Source organism: Mchenga conophoros, linkage group LG9 (assembly GCF_057382185.1).
Source record: "Mchenga conophoros isolate Kocher_MC1m ecotype Shallow Benthic linkage group LG9, M_conophoros_male_GT1.1, whole genome shotgun sequence".
NCBI lineage: Eukaryota > Metazoa > Chordata > Actinopteri > Cichliformes > Cichlidae > Mchenga > Mchenga conophoros.
Window position 1 is genome coordinate 2377217 of NC_140534.1, and position 20499 is coordinate 2397715.

Below are 20499 nucleotides of genomic sequence, written 5' to 3' on the forward strand. Positions count from 1 at the left end.
ACTTACAGGCATGTGCTCTCTCAGGCTCAGCAAGAAAAAGTAAACAAAAAGTGGAAAAGACGACAGTTTGGCTAAAGGACTGTTTTTCACTGTTGAGGTACTACGGCAAGTCTGCTGGTATAAAAAACACACACCCAAATTATCATGCCTGCCTTAAAGGGGGAGCACACTCTCCGCCTGGTATAGAGTACTATACCACTATGTCCCTTCTGAGTAACAACACAACTTCAGTGGCGGGTCTCGAATACACCCTGGGGGTGCCTGCTTGAACAACTCTCACCTCCACTTTCCGGAGCCTGCTGTCTTGACCCGGAAAGGTATTTACCACCAGTCCTGTGGGCCATTGATTTCGTTTAGCCTCCTTGTCCTTTAGGAGCACAACATCTCCAACTTGCAGGCTGGCTTGTTCTGCTTGCCATTTCCTTCGTCGGGTACTCTTGATGCCATCTTTTCCAGAATGAATCCGCAAGGCTTTGAACTTGCTTCCACTGACTCCGGTAGAGATCCTTGAGGTTGATGTCTTCCAAGGGAGCAGACACGGAGTCCACCTTTTGTGTTAAAAGCATAGCAGGGGTGAGTATGGTCGGCATGTCTGGATCTGACGACACAGGGACTATTGGCCAGGCATTCATGATGGCTGCAACCTCTGCCATCAGCGTGGTGAGCACTTCGTGTGAAATACTAGGGGAATGCATCTTGAGTAACATGCTATCCAAAATGCGGCAAACCATCCCTATCTTTCTTTCCCATGCTCCCCCCATGTGGGAGGAGTGTGGAAGATTGAAGTCCCACGTGCAGCCTTGGCCTTTGAGGTAAGAATGAAGTGTTGCATCTTCTGGGGTTATACCAAGTTCTTTACATGCACCAACAAAGTTTGTGCCTCAGTCTGAATGTAAGAGCTTTGCTGGACCTCTGATGGCAGTGAATCGCCTAAGCGCATTTTCAGAGCAGTGGTGAAGTCCAGTTTTTATCATTTAAGGCAACCGGCAAGAGTAAAACCTTTTCTTTCGAGGCAGCACCTTGAAATAGTGATCCATGCTTTTATTTCTTCCCGCCTGGACTACTGTAACGCACTTTATGTGGGGGTCAGTCAGTCGTTGCTGTCACGTCTGCAGTTGGTTCAAAATGCTGCTGCATGACTCCTAACAGAAACTCGTAAAAGAGAGCATATAACCCCCGTGCTAGCCTCTCTGCACTGGCTGCCTGTGTCTTTTAGAGTTCATTTTAAAATTCTCATGTTTGTTTTTAAATGCCTTCACAGTCTTGCCCTGCCTTACCTCTCTGAGCTTCTTCATCCCCACATACCCTGTCGGTCTCTCAGGTCAGCTGACCAGCTGCTCCTGGAGGTACCGAGATCCAGGAGGAAGCTCAGAGGGGACAGGGCCTTCTCTATTGTGGCTCCAAAATTATGAAATAATTTGCCCTTGCACGTTAGAGAGGCCCCTTCACTGTCCACTTTTAAATCGCGTCTTAAAACCCACTTTTGTTCTTTGGCTTTTAACCTCACTGAAACTTAGTTTCTTATTGAAATGAAATTAGTTATTTAATTAATTATTTTAGTTTTTCTTTCTTTTATTTGGCTTTTATTTATAGCTTATGTAATTTTATTTTATGGTTCCAATGTACAGCACTTTGTGTTAGCTGTGGTTGTTTTAAACTGCTTTATAAATAAAGGTGATTGATTGTTGATTGACCTCTTTACATTGCTTTCAAGCCCCGCTGCAGGTACAGCCACCATGGGTTCCGGCGAAACTTCAATACCAATGACACTAACTCAACAGTGTCCATCTGGGCCAAAACTCATTGCAAAACTGACCGGGCTGTTGACCACAATCTGCTGGCCCACCTTGTTAGAGCGGCTAAGCCTACTGTCAGACATGGTAATTCCAGCATCAACTTTGGTCTATTAAATATCCGCTCTGGTAATTGGCATCTCGTCCAGGATCTCCTCTCGGACCGTAAGTTGGATTTTCTTTGCTTGACTGAAATGTGGCAACAACGTAATGGTTTTGTTTCACTTAATTTTCCCGTTCAGCACCATGGTTTACTCTTAACCTGTGCCTTCTCAAAGATAAAGGACGCCAACTGGAACATCTGTTCGAGAAAACCGGACTTACCATACACAAAGAAATGTATAACGATCATATCTTGTTGTATGTTGTTGGACTGCATTGCTTCAGCCAAATCTGCATACTATTCTGGTTTAATCAGTTCTAGTAAAGGCAACTCCAGGTCTTTCTTTTAGAATAGAATAGAATAGAATTCAACTTTATTGTCATTGCACATGCACAGGTACAGGGCAACGAAATGCAGTTTGCATCCATCCAGAAGTGCTTTAGTGATATAGATATATTACAATATATATTAGCAATAATATAGATATGTGAGTATATTACAGAAATGGGTCTATTATGGTATGTTATAATGTACACGGTATGAAGTATGTTGTGAATATTCTATAACTATAAGTATGTACAGGCTGTAGTGAGTACAAGCTATGTACAGGATATGAACAGGATATAAATATGAAAAACTATACAGAATATGAAATAAATAACTTTACAGAATCTGGGATATACAGCTATACAGAAATGGGAACTATGCAAGTTGTAAACAGTTGTAAACAGAAATGGGAACTATGCAAGTTGTAAACAGTTGTAGGATTAAAGATTATCGAATGTACAGAATGATTATTTACACAGAGCTATACAGTAGTGCAGTTAAGATAAGTGAGGGTGTAGATAGTTTCTACAGAGGCTATATAAAGTGCTAGTGGGTGTGTGTATGTTCAGTCCATGAATTTAACGTGGGTCAGATGTCAGGAGGCAGAGTTCAGGAGTCTGACAGCTGTGGGGAAGAAGCTGTTCCGGTACCTGGTGGTCTTAGTCCGGAGGCTCCTGTAGCGCCTCCCAGAGGGCAGGAGGGTGAAGAGTCCATGTGATGGGTGACTGGGGTCTTTGATGATTTTCCCAGCCCTTTTCAGACACCGCTTCCTGTAGATGTCTTTTATGGCAGGAAGTGGTGCTCCGGCGATGCGCTGGGCAGTTTTCACGACCCTCTGCAACGCCTTCCGGTCCGAGGCAGAGCAGTTCCCGTACCAGACTGTTATACAGTTGGTCAGGATGCTCTCGATGGTGCAGCGATAGAAGTTCACCATTGTTTAATGAAATTACAAAACCTCCGGACTTATTCCCCTCTCATATGGACTCTGCTGACTTTTGCAACTCTCTTATATCTTTCAAATTCAAATTTTAAATTCAAATTTTATTTGTCACGTACACAATCATACACAGTACGATATGCAGTGAAATGCTTGGACAACTGCTCGTGACCTAAAGGGAAAAAAAAGAAAGGAAAAGGCTATGAATAAGATAGGAAATAAATATGAAAAATTAAAAAGGGTAAATTTAACTAGGAAGGAATAAAATATAAATTATGGTTAAAAATGAAATAACTGTACAACACAAATTAGAATGAAGGGTAAATTTAACTGGGAAAGAATAAGATAAAATATATAAATTAAAGTTGAAAATAAAATAACTGTACAACAAAATACACAATATATATAGCAGCTGTACAAGTATTAACTGGAAATGAAGAATATAATGTCCAGTGTTGTGCAATCCACATTATGTTTTGTGCAGTGCAAATATGTTTAAAGTGATTTAAGTAATGAAGTGAAAACAAAGTCCAGAAAGTCCAGTGTGTGTGTAAGAACTGTATGTGTGGGTCAGTGCTGTGTGGTGGTGTGATTGAGAGACCGTATCGCCTGCGGGAAGAAGCTCCTCCTCAGTCTCTCTGTGTTGGTCTTCAGGGAGCGGAATCGCTTTCCTGACCTCAACAGAGAGAACAGTCTGTTGTTGGGATGGCTGAGGTCCTTCACGATCTTCCTGGCCTTGGTCCAGCACCGCCTGCTGTAGATTGAGTGCAGGTCAGGGAGCCCGGAGCGGATGGTGCGCCCAGCTGACCGCACAACCCTCTGTAGAGCTCGTCTGTCCTGCATGGTGCTGTTCCCATACCAGGTTAAGATGTTTCCCGTCAGGATGCTCTCTATGGTGCAGGAGTAAAAGTTCCTGAGCACCTTGGAGGGCAGTTGGAAGTCTCTCAAGCGTCTGAGGTGGTAGAGACGCTGACGGGCCTTTTTCACCACGGTGTTGATGTGACAGGACCATGACAGGTCCTGCGTGATGTGAACTCCGAGGTATTTGAAGCTGTCCACTCTCTCCACTGGGCACTCGTTGATGACGGGGGTCTGGTAGTTCCTCTCCTGCTTAGTGCTCATAAAATCGCTGATATCCACCAAAAACTTAACTCTGTAGGAGCTTCTAACTGTGAAGTAGACTGTCTTCCTCCCAGTCATTTTCAAGTTTTACTCTTCCCTCCATAGCTGATGTATCAAATCTTATTCAAAAATCTAAATCATCCACTTACCAGCTCGACCCTCTTCCCACTGTGTTAGTTAAAGCTAGTCTTCCCTCAATGGCTCCTCTCATAACTAGTATTATCCACTCTTCCCTTAACACTGAAATTATTCCTCCATCCCTGAAAACTGCTTTTGTCATTCCAATTCTCAAAAAGCCTGATGCAGATCCCAATAATTCTGATAATCACTGCCCAATATCAAACCTCCCCTTTATTTCGAAAATCCTTGAGAAAGTTGTTGCCTTCCAGCTTCACTCATACCTCAATGACCAGATTAGCATCCATTGGCACCCCCCTTGGCTAAGACCGCACTCAGTTTATTCAATTTAAATCCCACTCTTCAAGTTTCTTTCCTGTTTCTGCTGGTGTGCCCCAGGGTTCAGTATTAGGGTCTCTTTTATTCATTATCTACATGCTCCCTCTTGGATATATATTCCGAAAATATAATATCAATTTTCATTGTTATGCTGATGACACCCAGCTCTACATTTCCTCCAAACCTAATTCATCCCTTCCACCTAACTCCCTCCATGTTATGGAGATGAGATCATGGTTCTTGTGGAGCAGGGAAATCATTTTACTGCTATTGGTAAATAATCATCATCATTACTATTGCATTAATAATATAATCGGCAGCATTGATATTGCATTCAGATGTTTAAACAGTGTGTGTGCCTTTCAGAAAGACTAAGTTGCAGGCTGACAGGAAGTTGCAGAGAGTTTGCAGAAGTGAAAGCAGAGTCTAAGTTATTCTGAGGAGCAGGTTAGACGAGGCTATTTGAATTACTAGGTTATTCAAATTGTCTGTTATACTTTTATATTCTTTTATTAAGCTTTTAGTAGAGGTTCTTGATTAAAACATTTATTCAACATAGTACATATAGTTTCAGTTAGGTTATTACACATAAGGATGAGCCTCTGGTCTGGTAAAAGGTCAGAAGTGCAACGGGTGAGATGAGAGAGCATTTGAGGACGACATAGACACACACACACACACACACACACTCAGTTAGAGAATCATTTATAGGTGGAAGTTTAATCATGTTTTGCTTGGGGTTGCAAAAGAGCAGTTTGTCGCAGAACTGCTGCTGAGGTGTCAAGATGACAAGAGAGCATCCGGCAGTGACAGGATGTACCTGCCATGAAGACGAAGACAACGTTCTTTTAAACTGTGTTAAAAGTTGTTAAGGAAAATGTTCTAAAACACTTCTTCAGTAAAGACTCAGAGAAGAGAAACACACAGAACTTCTTGCTAGCAAGGGCAGCCTCCAGACTGAGAGACTCGCGCTGAGAAACTGCCCCGGTCTTTATTTTATACTTGTGTGTGTGTGTGTGTGTGTGTGTGTGTGTGTGTGTGTGTGTCTGTGTGTGTGTGTGTGTGTGTGTGTGTGTGTGTCCTGCTGATCAAAGGGCCATGAAAGAACAAAAGGTACATCCTTGGTCTGGTCAGGAAAGGGTAGTCTCCCCCTCACCCTAAATAGCATGGTGAGGAAGTCCAGCAGTTCATCTATATGTAAAGAAGCACTTAAACAAAAACATACATAGCTACGTTAATCCTACCGTAAAACAATAAAACAAGGTACAAACTCTAATGCTCCCAGGACGTGGGGGTGCATTCCTGGAGTGCACACCAAGCCTGCAGCCTGTTAGAGATCACACATCCTGTCACTACACAATTAATTATATGCCTCTAAGTATACATGGTTAAATATTTCCTAATACAAATAACTACATGCAGTATTCTACCATATGCAAACTTATATCACTAAAAGATTATACTGACTACTAAATACAATTTTCCATTGACAAAAGTCATTGTGGTTTTGATGTGACCTATGTATGAAATGTATCTGTGATGTATGAAGGGGCGTCATTAATTCAAACCCTGATGCTATAAAAATCTGTGTATGCTTTGATTAAGTCGAAGATCAATCCCTGTCTGCGTACAGAGTGGTCTTCCCACGCGTGTATTCATTAAAATCAATTGTTTGACCAAGATCTTCTGGACCAATGGTTGTTTGTACTCTCCTTCCTCAATATGTGAACCTTAACATTCTCCTCCAATTTTCTCAAGCTTAACAGTAATAAAACAGAAGTCTGACTTGTTGGCACAGCCTCTACCTTAACCAAATCTCACAGTTTGTCCATTAATATTGAAAATTCCCCCATACTTTCTTCCCTGCAAGTAAAGAGTTTGGGTGTCATACTTGACAGTACTCTCTCATTTTGGTCTCACATTAATTACATAACCCAGTCTGCATACTTTCACTTACGTAACATTAACATTACGTAACTAACTTCGTCCCTTCCTTACTCCCCATGCTGCTGCCATCCTTATCCATAGTCTTATTACTTCCCAGATCGATTATTGCAATTCCTTCCTATTTGGTCTCCCCAATAAGTCCCTCCATAAATTTTAACTTCTTCAGAACTCTGCATCTCAGGTCATAACTCGGACTCCCTTAAGAGACCATATTACCCCAATTCTTCAACAGCTTCACTGGTTGCCCATAGAAGCCAGGATAAACTTCAAAATCTTAGTTCTCACGTTTAAGTGTATTCATAACCTTGCCCCTCCTTATCTCTGTCATCTGCTTCATATCACCACTTGTTACGCCTCCTCGAGGGCAGGAAGGGGTAACACAACAACTCCAGAAACTCGGTACAAGTGTTATAAACAGAAACAAGTTTAATGGTAGCTTTCTCACAAAAACAATAACCCAAATTCATACAACAAATGTGGAGGAGAAGGGGACAGTCAGGTTGTGCCAAAAAAACCCACCAAAAAAGACAAAACCAAAACTTAGCTGAGCTCTTATCCTAGAAAAACAAAAAAATGGGGAAAAAAAACCCCTAATCTTCAACTCAAAACAAGCTCAAAATTGAATTTTTTTATTCAAGCAACCAGATCACGTTAATAATCACCACATCACACAATATGCATAGAAGCTTAAAAAGGATTTGATCATGAATCACACATTTGAGTTAGTAGGCAGTAATATTTTTCATTGGGGAAAGGCATGAATGTTTCCTTTTATTAGGGGCCAAACCCTATGCAAATGTCTAGCCATTGTGTAATTCCATTTAGAACTGTGCTTATGAGCTCCAAAACTGCTATTTGCAACATACCATATGTCTTATAGTGGTGCAGAAAAGTGAGTTCCTGGGGCTGCTTCTCAGCAGTCTCTGGGGGTTCATGTGACCATTGGCTTTTAGTGTAATTGGTCCAGGTTTTTGTCTATTGGCTCTCAAATTGGTACAGAAGACATGACTTTTTTTCTCTGGAGAGTCTTGCACTTAACCCTGATGTTTTTGTTTTTTTTTAAATGTTGACCTATTCTTTCTGTCATCATGTATTATACCACTGAATGAATGAGGAATATATAGTTTCAATGGATTCTTTGAATTGTATGTTATTATGAAGTTTAACTCAGGAATAATATAAATGATTTGTATGAGTATGCAGAATAAACTGTCTTATAGATACTTAGCTCGACCAGACATCAAACATTATAACTTCCAAAAAACAGTCATGAACTTATTCAAAATATGAGTAGTATGGTTTTTGGCTGTTTTTTTGAAAATTTCAGTGCATAATTCATTTGAGACATCTGAGCTAAATGCATCCATGAGGGGGTGACAATGCTGAGCCTTGTGGATTTTATATTTACAGTCAAATGAAAGTAATCTCTATTAAGAGGTGTATTTAAATGCCATGTTACATTCTTGATCAGGAGTTTATTTACTTTTTATAGAGTTAGCTCTAAAACAGTTTTAAACTGTGATTTAAATTGGTGTAATATGCATACTATGTGTTTTCTCTAATCATGTGTTTTAGGTTGAGAGGTATCGGGTAACATCTTTTGACTAAATTAAATGTGATAGCACTGGTAGCCCACTGTTGTATATGTCTGTGATTCATCTTTAGGAAAAATGTCTTTGTTGCACAGACAAAACTGCAGGCCTTCCAGCAGGTAGTTTCCATCAAGGAAAGTTGCCTTCTATAAGGAAAATGAACAATAAGACACTGTCACCTTCTTTGATTTGGCCTCAGAGCCATAGCTTAATTATAGTGTTCAAGTGTATGGTGGCATTGGCAAAGTAATGTACTTATTTAACACAACTAATGACAGGAAAAGTGATCTAACTTTTTCTATTCTGGTGGGTGTGGCGGGTGTTTTTGGTTTGTTGCATATGCCGAAGACAAGATTGAATACCCACCACCCTCATTAGGCCATGGCTTACATCCTGATCCCTTACTACCCGTTTTCAGTGATACCTTTCTCATGAACTAGCAAAGGTACCTTGTACAGAGGATCATGCACATGTACACCCACGCCCATGCATGAGTTAAAATGTTGGGGAATAAATAGTGCATAATGCTTACTACTGATCACAGTGGGGGCAAAAGGTGATTGAACATGGCATGGTTGTTGATGCCAGATGGTCTGGTCTGAGTATTTCAAAAACTGTTGATCTACTGGCAAATTTCCCACACATCCATCTGCTGGGTTTACAGAGCACGGTCTGAAAAAAATAAAATATCGGACTGTAAACAAACGGACTGTAGTCATTGGGTTATCATGTTCTAAGTTCCCTGTACATCTTTTTAATATTCGGAAGAATCATAGTCCATTCCTGATTAGTAAAGCTATACTAAGGTCAGTTTCCCAGGTTGATCGTAGTGTGGGGAGCCTTTATCTGTGTCCTTTTAAAGCACTGAATAATATTTAGATACCTCACAACCTCCCCCAAAGACTTTCCTAACATAAGCCTATTGTTAAAGGAGGTGTGGAGGGAGAGCCAAAGAGCTGGAGCAGTAGATGTCGAAGTTGCAAATATTTCAAAAACTGACACTGTGAAGAAGATGAATTCCTCTACGGATTCACAGTCTCCAGAGAAATGGACACTTATCAATGCATTTGTTGAACAGCCTGTTAAATTGATGAAAGTACTTTGTTGTCAGTAGATGGCTTGTAGTAAGGAACTCAATTATGGAGTATAATTCATTTTAATTATTTAACTATGCCCCAAAGAGAAAGAAATAGGGTGGGACCATCGAGCTATATTTGATCCAAATGTTTGAAAGGTATCTGTAGCTGTTTCAATTCTGTCAATTAAAATAAATTATAAAATTTTGGAGAGAAAAGTTGAATATTTTAAAAAGTATTAAAGTTAGAAATGAGAAAAGAAATAGCGCACTTGTCATATACATCAAAATAAGGAAATTTGATCTGCATTTGCTGAAGCTGCTCTCAAAAAGGGAAATAAAGTATAATTTTGTGTTTTAGGGCATCAAAATCAAAAGACCTATTGACCAAAACTGTTTTTGCTGCATAGAGTTGAATGGGTTTGCCTCAACAAAAGGTGAATAAACTCAACCATCATGTGATGAAAAATATTTTACTTGAAATGTGAAAAAAACATGACAATTTTAAAAACGTCAACTGAAAGAACAAAATGTAGAAAAGTATGAGCTTGAAACTATCTAAATATTATTTACAAAGATACACTGAAAACATCTTAGGAGCTCAATTATTTTTGTTAATTTAAGCAGAAAGTCTGAACACTTGTTTACAGGCGCCTTCAGACCTGGTGGGTGTGGCCCTGCTAGGGGACTGGCCACACCCGAAGCCACACACCTGCTGCTGATCAGGGCTCGTCGGGGGAGCTACTTAGGAGAGTCTTGGAGCTCCCACCGATGTGGGATCATTGAGTTGGACTCCCAAGTCAGTGTTAGTCCAGGAAGGACTTATCGTGTTTGCCCGCAGGGGTCAGTGTCTAACGGCTGCTTCCATTATTTTCTCTGCAGGAGGAGCGTGGAGAGGAAGGACAGCACGCACAGGGTGTGCACAGTCATAACAGTGGGGAGCACGAACACGGACGCCACTGGAAGACACACACGGGAGTCTTGGGGAGCACGGGGATTAATTGTGCATCAGTATTTACCACACTGTAAATAAACGCACTGTCTACACACAGAGCTCCGCGCTTGGGTCCTCATTCCCTACATCTCCACGGTGTGCCAGCCGTGACAGTTTTCGTGATCGGCCCGAGTTTTGCCTTCATCGTCTGTCGTGCATCGTCTAGTATACATGGGGTAACAAGAAGCGATTAAGACCTCACGACCATATGTATAATATAATAGTGTATCAGATGTGGGTGTGAGCGTTTGCTCGTTGTCTCGGTGCCCTGTCCTGAGTTATATTAGCTATCTGCTTAAATTCAATATAGCAGAAACTGTAAAAAAAAAAAGAAAAAAAGAAAAAAAAAGAGGTGATGTATTTTCTCCAACATTCTCTCCATCTCCCACTCTTTCCCTCACTCATGAAGAAGACCCCAAGATACTTAAGTTCCTCTGCTTGGGGCAGTGACTCATCCCTGACTTGGAGTAGGCATGGTGGTAAGCATCGGCAGATCTGAAGAGCCGTCCTTGGATCTGTTACATTTATAATTTCAGCATTCCTCATCTAGCCCCCACGCCTCCTGTTATTTTGGTACTTCATTGGACATGTCATATACAGTTTCGATCAAAACAACTTCTTTACCTCTGCCCTTACTTTATGTGTGTGTGTTGCTGGTAGAGTGATTACGTGTGCTACCCTCTGCCTAGTTCCGCTTTTCCGTCTGCATCCTGTTCTTAATAAACTGCCTCTGCAGCTCTGCACAAGATTTCCTGTTCTGCACAGTTCCAGTCTGGCTGAGCAGTTTGTTTGCGCGTCAAAGCTGGCCTTCCTTTATACAGGCCTTTATTATTAAAATACATAAAACAAAATACACAGAAAATAAGCACTAGAAAATATATTTTTCCTTAACAATACCCTTTTCCAGCTGAGGATCATGACCTCAGATTTAGCTGTGATTATTCTCATTCACGCCACTTCACACGCAGCTGCAAACCTCGGCAGTGCAAGCTACAGGGCACCTGATCAAACCACCACAACAATATTATCCACAAAAGGCTAAGATGACATTCTGAGGCCACCAAAGTAATTCAATTCAATTCAACTCAATTTTATTTATATAGCGCCAAAACACACAAAACCTAACTGAAACTAACATAATGAACTCCAATTCCCCCCCCCCCATGGTCCCGAGTTATGGAATGAGCCAATTTGCAGTCTTCCATCAAAGCTCGCTCCGCCCCTTTTCCACCTCTTGGCTCCTCAATCAAGGGACTGGAGCAGCTGCAACAAAGGTAACAAAGATTAAATCATACATAACAGTGTAAACTAAAATGTGCCCACTTATTTTAGAATGCCGTGTTATGTGGATGTGTGAATTAACTCTAAACCAAAACCAGTTATTTATTGTCCTGTAAATTAATTCCTATATTTAAAGAAAGACAAATGTGAATGTGAATGCGATGTTATGTATAAGCCTGTAAGTGCAGCCATCACACATACCAATGGGCCAAACACCCCATGCACCTTGAATAGTTCCCACAAAAAAGTCAAGTGCCTTCCCTAAGCCCACCAAAGAGATGTGGACTTGTTGGGTAAACTCTCACTCACCCTCGACTATTCGTCAGTTCAATTCAATTGAATTTAGTTTTATGCATAAAGCACCAAATTACCAGAACAGTTGCCTCAAGGCACTTTATATTGTAAAGTAAAGACCCTGTGATAAAAATCCCAATAATGGTAAATGGTAAATGGCCTGTATTTATATAGCGCTTTACTAGTCCCTAAGGACCCCAAAGCGCTTTACATATCCAGTCATCCACCCATTCACACACACATTCACACACACTGGTGATGGCAAGCTACATTGTAGCCACAGCCACCCTGGGGCGCACTGACAGAGGCGAGGCTGCCGGACACTGGCGCCTACACACCACAGGCCTTTAAGCTTGCATTAGATAAACTGTTACTTAAAAAGCCATCACTTGACCCAGCTGTCTTAACTAATCATAAGCAAATCTTCAACCTTCCTTTCATCATTGAAAGAGTGGTTTTAAAACAGCTACCTTATCATCTGTAGACGAATGGCTTATTTTAGGAGATTCAGTCAGGTTTCAGGACTCATTACATCACAGAAACAGCTTTAGTGAAGGTTACAAATGATCTTCTGACAGTGGAGTCACGTAAATGGGGAGTCCTCTCCACAAACAAAGGTTAATGATGGAATTCCACAGGGATCCATGCTAGGACCAATATTGTTTATATTATACATGCTTTGCTTCGCGAATTTTATTTAAAGGTATAGCATAGATTGGCATTGCTATGCAGATGATACTCAGCTCTACAGGGAGTGCAGAATTATTAGGCAAATGAGTATTTTGTCCACATCATCCTCTTCATGCATGTTGTCTTACTCCAAGCTGTATAGGCTCGGAAGCCTACTACCAATTAAGCATATTAGGTGATGTGCATCTCTGTAATGAGAAGGGGTGTGGTCTAATGACATCAACACCCTATATCAGATGTGCATAATTATTAGGCAACGTCCTTTCCTTTGGCAAAATGGGTCAAAAGAAGGACTTGACAGGCTCAGAAAAGTCAAAAATAGTGAGATATCTTGCAGAGGGATGCAGCAGTCTCAAAATTGCAAAGCTTCTGAAGCGTGATCATCGAACAATCAAGCGTTTCATTCAAAATAGTCAACAGGGTCGCAAGAAGCGTGTGGAAAAACCAAGGCGCAAAATAACTGCCCATGAACTGAGAAAAGTCAAGCGTGCAGCTGCCAAGATGCCACTTGCCACCAGTTTGGCCATATTTCAGAGCTGCAACATCACTGGAGTGCCCAAAAGCACAAGGTGTGCAATACTCAGAGACATGGCCAAGGTAAGAAAGGCTGAAAGACGACCACCACTGAACAAGACACACAAGCTGAAACGTCAAGACTGGGCCAAGAAATATCTCAAGACTGGTTTTTCTAAGGTTTTTTGGACCGATGAAATGAGAGTGAGTCTTGATGGGCCAGATGGATGGGCCCGTGGCTGGATTGGTAAAGGCAGAGAGCTCCAGTCCGACTCAGATGCCAGCAAGGTGGAGGTGGAGTACTGGTTTGGGCTGGTATCATCAAAGATGAGCTTGTGGGGCCTTTTCGGGTTGAGGATGGAGTCAAGCTCAACTCCCAGTCCTACTGCCAGTTTCTGGAAGACACCTTCTTCAAGCAGTGGTACAGGAAGAAGTCTGCATCCTTCACGAAAAACATGATTTTCATGCAGGACAATGCTCCATCACACGCGTCCAAGTACTCCACAGCGTGGCTGGCAAGAAAGGGTATACAAGAAGAAAAACTAATGACATGGCCACCTTGTTCACCTGATCTGAACCCCATTGAGAACCTGTGGTCCATCATCAAATGTGAGATTTACAAGGAGGGAAAACAGTACACCTCTCTGAACAGTGTCTGGGAGGCTGTGGTTGCTGCTGCACGCAATGTTGATGGTGAACAGATCAAAACACTGACAGAATCCATGGATGGCAGGCTTTTGAGTGTCCTTGCAAAGAAAGGTGGCTATATTGGTCGCTGATTTGTTTTTGTTTTGTTTTTGAATGTCAGAAATGTATATTTGTGAATGTGGAGATGTTATATTGGTTTCACTGGTAAAAATAAATAATTGAAATGGGTATATATTTGTTTTTTGTTAAGTTGCCTAATAATTATGCACAGTAATGGTCACCTGCACACACAGATATCCCCCTAAAATAGCTAAAACTAAAAACAAACTAAAAACTACTTCCAAAAACATTCAGCTTTGATATTAATGAGTTTTTTGGGTTCATTGAGAACATGGTTGTTGTTCAATAATAAAATTATCCCTCAAAAATACAACTTGCCTAATAATTCTGCACTCCCTGTATCTGTCCTCTATCTATTCCTACATCTGATAAAATGTAGGAATATCTTAAAGACTTAAAGACCTGGATGTCTTCTAATTTCCTGCTTCTAAATCCAGGTAACACTAAGATTATTGTATTTGGCCCATGAGGACTTGGAAACTATCCACACTGCTAATACTATTGAATTGTTTGATGACCATCTTATTACAGAGTTTCAATGGCCCATCCAAAAATCTATCGATTTGCATCAAAAAGAAGATGTGAAACATATGACCCAAAAATAAAGATGAACTGAAGGCCACTATCAAAGCCTATTAGGGAGTTCATAAATGAATATTTGTTTTTCAGAAGTTGGAAATATTTGGACATATTTAAATAGTTTCGGATAGTGGTTTTTATTTCCCTGAGCTACAATTTTCCATTTTTGAGATGCACTATAAGTGTGTGGGTGCCACATGTCTATGTACATGTTTAATTGATAACCTGATCCCTGAGGTAAGCACTCATAAGATGAATATTCGCTATTAGGGTATTCTCATTAGTGTGTGACCTTCAAGTGAGCTCTCTCTGTATTGATTGCCTCAGCCACGGTTGACACTGGCCTTTCAATGAAGATTGCTCCCCATCACTGCAACAACAACACCACCACCACAGACGTTCGGTTGGAACATTATCGTTTAAAGAGCAGAGCCAGGACAATAATCTGTTCTTGTAGAGGCCAGGTGATGATCAATCAGAATGAGTGGATAGGATGCTGAGAAAAGAGCAGCACCCTAAAGTCAAAAGATATAAGAAATATTACATTAACTAACTTTATCACGTGTATCAAAAAAACAAAGAACAAAAACAAAAGACAAAGTTTGGGAAAGATTTAACTGGAAAATGTTGCCAAATACACTGGAAAAAGGAGATTGGTATTAAATTCACAAGTCGTTTTGAAAGAGGAACGGCCATATAAGAGGAAAAAGCAGAAGAAACTCGTTCCATAGCTTAAAGTGGACATGAAGTACTACATGTATAGAGACTAATTTAGACTTTGGAGCCCTGGTCTCAAAAAACGTTGTAAATTTAACACTGACTGTGAAGCTGGATTTAAGAAATAAGTATTTGAAGTTTTTACAAAATGTTTAGTGCCACGGAAAAGAGGGATCCAGGCGCGGTTCTCCTCAAAAGCAAAACTGCGTTTATTTACAGTGAAACAAAACAGGTGAGTCCAACAATTCACTCCAAAAGTGCAATTTTCAAACAGTGCTCGTCCTTTGCTCCCCGTGTTCTCCGTGCTGAGGCTCCGTGAGTGCATGTGCTCCCCAACTTGCTTCTCCATCCGACACTCCTGGAGGAAGAAAGAAATCCACAATTAGCAACTCGCTAGCCGAATACCAAAAGCACACTTCTCGAACACACTCTACCAGTTAGGAGTAATAATCCCATGTCGACTGTTGCCGCGAGCCCAGCCCACCACAATCACTTAAGGTGGGCATGAGACACTACAAGTATAAAGGCTAATTTACTCTATGGAGCCCTACTCTAAAAAGGCATGATCAATTTAACACTGTCTATAAAGCTGGTTGAATTTTTTCAGTAATGTAAAAATACATACTCTGTGTGTAATTTCCATTTTTATTCAACTGTCTCTAGACTCAGTACTTTTTTTCTTCCAAGGAAATATTCTCTGAAATCGTAAAAACTATTCAAGACATACTGTATAAAACAGTGAGGGGAAAAAAAGTATGTACACATGAAACATTCAATGCATCATGGGAGTGTAGGCCTATTGCAGTGTCACTAAGGGCGGATTCAGGGTCGTCTGGTGCAGCCCTAACTATATGCTTTAGCAAAAAGGAAAGTTTGAAGCCTAATCTTGAAAGTAGAGATAGTGTCTGTCTCCTGAATCCAAACTGGAAGCTGGTTCCACAGAAGAGGGGCCTGAAAACTGAAGGCTCTGCCTCCCATTCTACTTTTAAATACTCTAGGAACAACAAGTAGGCCTGCAGAGCGAGAGCGAAGTGCTCTAATAGGGTGATATGGTACTACAAGGTCATTAAGATAAGATGGGGCCTGATTATTTAAGACCTTGTATGTGAGGAGCAGGATTTTGAATTCTGGATTTAACAGGAAGCCAAAACAGGAGAAATCTGCTCTCTCTTTCTAGTCCCTGTCAGGACTCTTGCTGCAGCATTTTGGATTAGCTGAAGGCTTTCAGGGAGTTTTTAGGACTTCCTGATAATAAACAGAGAGTTAGAGGTCATGCAGTTCTTTAAACCTTTAAGATATTCCTGCAGTAACTAATTAACTAATTGAGCTAATTTTAGCAAACTCTGGTGTTTGCCAAAGGCATGTGCCTTTTACTGATGAGTGACTTCCCTCTGGCACCTCTATCACAGAGGCTTTATTGGTGGAATGATGCAGGAGTGGTAGTCTTTCTGAAAGGTCGTAGTCTTTCCAGCATTGCACTCTCTCCACAGAGCAGTGTTGGAGCTCTGTCAGAGATCTCCGGGTTTTTGGATGCTCACTGAGTAGTCTAGACTAGATTAAGGCCCTTCTACCCTGATTTAAGGCCATGTGTCTTGTCTAGACTAGTCAGAGAGCTAAGGCCTTCAATACTTATAGTTTTTTTCATTTATGGAAGATGGAGGCCACTGTCATGTCAGGTGGCAGAGCAGGTCACCTGCCAATCCCCTGTCTGCTCTAGTCTGCATGCCAAGTATCCTTGGGCAAGATAGTAAACCCATGTTTCTCTCTGATGCATCCATCTGAGTATGAATGTGTGTGAATATTAGATAGAAAGCACTTATGTAGAAAGAGCATAGTTGAAAGAGGGAAGTGTAAAGGGCTTTAAGTGCTCAGATAGAGTAGAAAAACACTATATAAGAACACCATAACCAAGTGGCCGGCACAGTATACAGGTATATCTGTGCAGAGTATGGCCTGGAAGTCCTGAGGTCAAAATGGGATCTACTCCCTAGGGTGGTCGAGAATGACTGAGCTAAGATCCTGTGGAAGAAGAAACGCGAAGGTGAAGACAACAGTGGTTTCAGTGGTAATCAGAGCACTCAGTGCAGTTACCCCCAAGTTAGGCAAGTGGTTCCAGCAGATTCCAGGAACAACATCTGAGATCCCTGTCCAGTAGGCCACAGTCCTAGGGGTGAGAGGGGGATTTTTTTTAATTTATATATTTGTTTTTGTTTGTTTGTTTGTTTGTTTTTGGCTGGTGCTGAAAAATTAATCCATGGAAAAATTAAACATAAATTCTGGCTTAAGCTGCCATATGTCCATAGTTGGTTTCAGCAGATTATTGGTGTTTTAATCGTTTTTCTTTTCGTGTGTGGACATCAGCTCTGTTAGTTACAAACAGAAATTTCGGCTAAAAACTGCAACTGATTTTACAGGCAGTCAAAAAAAAAATACTGTGAGGGCATTTTCAATGCTCTGTAATTCATCTTCAGTTAAAACTGTGTTTAATCCACCATTATTGAATGGTTATTGAAGTGCACGCTTTTTCAGTTTGGTGTTGCTGCCTTTACAGATGTGGAGAGAGACACAAGACATGCTGCTGTTTGTACATATTTAATAATCAGCTCTAGACAACAGTTGAAGGAGAGTCTAGTCTGTTGCTCTTACAGTTTAATACTCATCCAACTTAAAGATTACATTTTCAGCTAAACAGTCATCTTAACATTAGAACAGCCAAAGTCAGTTTGTTGTATTAGATTGTTTTATTAAAGCATAAAAATGTACAAACATTAAAAAACGATTCTCACCTCTTATCTCCCAGGGGTCTCTTAGCTTCTGTATTAAAGTTTCCAGACACTAATAGGCTTAGAATCCAATAGCTGTGGATTAAGGCATAAAGGGAGGTGAGCCACCTCACTGTGTTCTCTTCTTGTTTCCCTTTTAGATGAAAAGAGGCACAGACTTAATCTGTCGCTTCGTAGGAAGGAGACATGGCTGGCTGTTCATTTGAAGAGGGTGACATGCAGTGATCTAGTTTTTCTTTCCAGGTCTGTCTAATTACTGGCTTGATCACTGGCCTGACCTTTCACATTCACGCTGGATGGAAGAAAGTGCCAACACCTTGATGGAGCCGGATAATAAGAACAGGAGGATCAGAAGGGTGGCAGAGACACACAGCATGAGGAAAAAAGACAGAAAAAGGGCAGGTCTGCAAAACAATTTGGTAATTGTACCTTTTTATCCCTCAGCAAAGTAATGAAATGACCCATATCTCCAACCTTCCTTTCTTTCTGTTGTTCTTCAATGTCCTTCAATAAATTTTTATCCCCTGATGGGCCTACAGCTTTATTTTATACTTTATTGGAGCGTTACAAAAATTGCCTAGAAATATTATTGTCACCATCAGTTTCATGCTGATTATCGATATCAGAGTTCTCTGGAAAGGTGAAATTTGCAGGTTCTGATTTTAGAATTATGCAGAGCAACTTTCTGAAACAACCTGCAGTTAAAAAGTGCCTTGGAGTTAATGTTATGCATAAATGCATGGTTAGTTAGATTCATAATTCACAGTGCAGCCCTAAAATGAAATGAATGATAGTCAGCTCTAACCTGATCGTTATTCATTGCATCAATCACAAGGTAGAACATGTAGTTCATGATGCTGTTGAATCTGTTAGAGACCATTCTTGCAGGGAGCACCTTGTAGTTTCCGTTTTATGGTGAAATTAATTTTTTTCCACTTCTGGATTATGGCCGCACTAGTGCTCACTGGAACCTTCAGTAGTTGAGGAATTTTTCTAACCCTACCCATCATGAGATGTTTCTTGCATGACACCTTGTGTGACACATCACTTTATAGGCAGTCAGCTAGGACTGAACCAGGTAATAGTAATTTGCACCGAGGGATTGGATTACTTCCTAATTACATGATGTGGGCAGTCTGCAAAGGTTCAAAAATGCACTCCAGTGTGACAGATTAGTTTCAGTTTTAAAATACCTTTATTAATAGTAATTTAACAAAGAGAAGTTAATGTGGTAATTACTAAGTTATTACCATGAAATTGCCAAAATAATAACCACTTAATATCCAAGTAATATCATGGTGGCAAAAGTGGTTGTTGGGGAATATTACCCTGATATTTATAAAATAGGATAATAAGATCCCCAAAACGGGGGGTAATAATATGAAAATACAGCTTGTAATAGAAAGAAAGAAAATTTATAGAAAGAAAAAAAGAATGTAATAATCTGGTAATTAAGTGTGCCTATGCCAAAAGGCACACTTATTACTATTGCTCGGATTTATTATTAAGTGTGCCTATGCCAAAAGGCACACTTATTACTATTGCTCGGATTTATTATTCTTATTAAGTGTGCCTATGCCAAAAGGCACACTTATTACTATTGCTCGGATTTATTGTGTGGATGCTTTAAGCATCCACACTATTGAGTTCCTGTTTCTCTTTATTCTTTATACTTTATTATTATTGTGTGGATGCTTTAAGCATCCACACTATTGAGTTCCTGTTTCTCTTTATTCTTTATACTTTATTATTATTGTGTAGATGCTTTAAGCATCCACACTATTGAGTTCCTGTTTCTCTTTATTGTGTGGATGCTTTAAGCATCCACACTATTGAGTTCCTGTTTCTCTTTATTGTGTGGATGCTTTAAGCATCCACACTATTGAGTTCCTCTTGGGACTTCCGTACACTTTTTGGCACTTAACTACTTCCACAATTTTCAGCCGATTTTCACCGTTCAAATTTTAAAATATTCTGCTATTTCTGCTAATTCCTGCTATGTCTTTTGGTATTTTTCACTATTATACTTTTTAAAATATTAAGCTTAATTTGTCCCATTGAAATGAATGGGAAACTTCTGCAATTCTGCTAAAATTTGCTTGTTTCTGAAACTTAACTACTTCCTCATATTTTCACGTAGAACAACCATTCAAACTTTAAAATGTTCTCAAATTATTGGGCTATTCAGGTATAAATCAGCTTTTTCAAATCTTTTACCGTTTTACTTTTATGCCCCTTAAAGTTTTGAGTTGCAAAATTATGATTTTTCACAAAATACATGCGTTGTTATGGTTGCTATGCTCTTGGCTTCCAGTGTGTCACTGAAGGTTTTGCAATTTTCACTTCATGTCCGAACAACTTCTTGCTACTTGCTCAATTTTCACTCAACTTCCACAAATTATACATCAAAACGTAGGTATTTTGGCTGGCTTTCAGAAAATGTCACTATCATTGTTGTGGGATTTATAGAATTTTGGCAAATCTCCTCAGACCAACACAAGGTCTCAAAACTCTCCATATAAAGTCAA

At 40.3% G+C, this 20499-nt stretch overlaps 1 pseudogene; it reads left to right on the forward strand.

Annotated features, from left to right (window-relative positions):
* The first annotated feature begins 588 nt into the window (after positions 1-588).
* The window catches only part of LOC146566596 (uncharacterized), an 81933-nt pseudogene continuing 62022 nt past the window's right edge, over positions 589-20499 (forward strand).